Consider the following 1,066-nt stretch of genomic DNA (forward strand, 5'->3'; position numbering starts at 1 on the left):
ATAATAATAATAATAATAATAATAATAATAATAATAATAATAATAACAATAATAATAATAATAATTATTATTATTATTATTAAAAAAAATTAGATGAAAATAATTACGGAAAAACTTATGCAAATTCTTTTTTTAATTAGTTGTGCTTAATTTTGTCTTGTACATACAAAGTTAGCATTCATCCACTACCGTAAATTTTCAAGATTAATATAACGTATATTCCTCAAATCTAGATATGCCAATTCTACACAATGTTATCATGTATGAAAGAATAAATAATTTTTTTTAGGGGTATTCATATGTCTCTCACTGGCGTCTTCTTCCACTTCAACTTTTCCTTGGTATATAAATAATTAAATTCTGCAAAAAACCAGTCATAGATTCTCATGATGTACACATATATTAGTTATAGTTATTCGAATTTCTAAATTGCAAAACCCAACACAATATTAATTTTATACATGAGTAGCTTACTTCTTAATCAAGAGTTTACATGTCGGACCAACTACAAACGAAGATGGTTTTGATGCCTCTTCGAAGGCCCTTAGGAAGGTTGCTTATCATCTCACATTCTTCAACCGCACACATTGCTGCAAATCTTTGCCGCTCATAATTTTTGAACCTCTGCTTAAATCCTTAAGGCTGCCTTCTTCTCCTCGTCTGAATGCAGGAATACCTTCACCAACATTATATAAGTATACACCATAACACATATAAGATATAGACTATACACATACACAATTATAGCAATTAACATCAACAAATCATCCTCGCATGCCCAAAAAACATTAAATCAAAAAAGAAAAATCAAATTAAACAACGAAGAAGAAAGAAAAAAAAGAGGAAGAAGAAGAAGAGGAACAAGAAGAGGAACAAGAAGAGGAAGAAGAAGAGGAAGATGAAGATAAGGAAGAAGAGGAGGAAAAAGAAGAGGAAGAGGAAGAGGAAGAAGAGAAAGAGGAAGAGAAAGAAGAAGAAGAAGAAAAAGAAGAAGAAGAGAAAGAAAAAGAAGAGGAAGGGGAAGAAGAAGAAGAAGAAGAAGAAGAAGAAGAAGAAGAAGAAGAAG

The sequence above is a fragment of the Capsicum annuum genome, chromosome 5 (assembly GCF_002878395.1).
Source record: "Capsicum annuum cultivar UCD-10X-F1 chromosome 5, UCD10Xv1.1, whole genome shotgun sequence".
Lineage (NCBI taxonomy): Eukaryota > Viridiplantae > Streptophyta > Magnoliopsida > Solanales > Solanaceae > Capsicum > Capsicum annuum.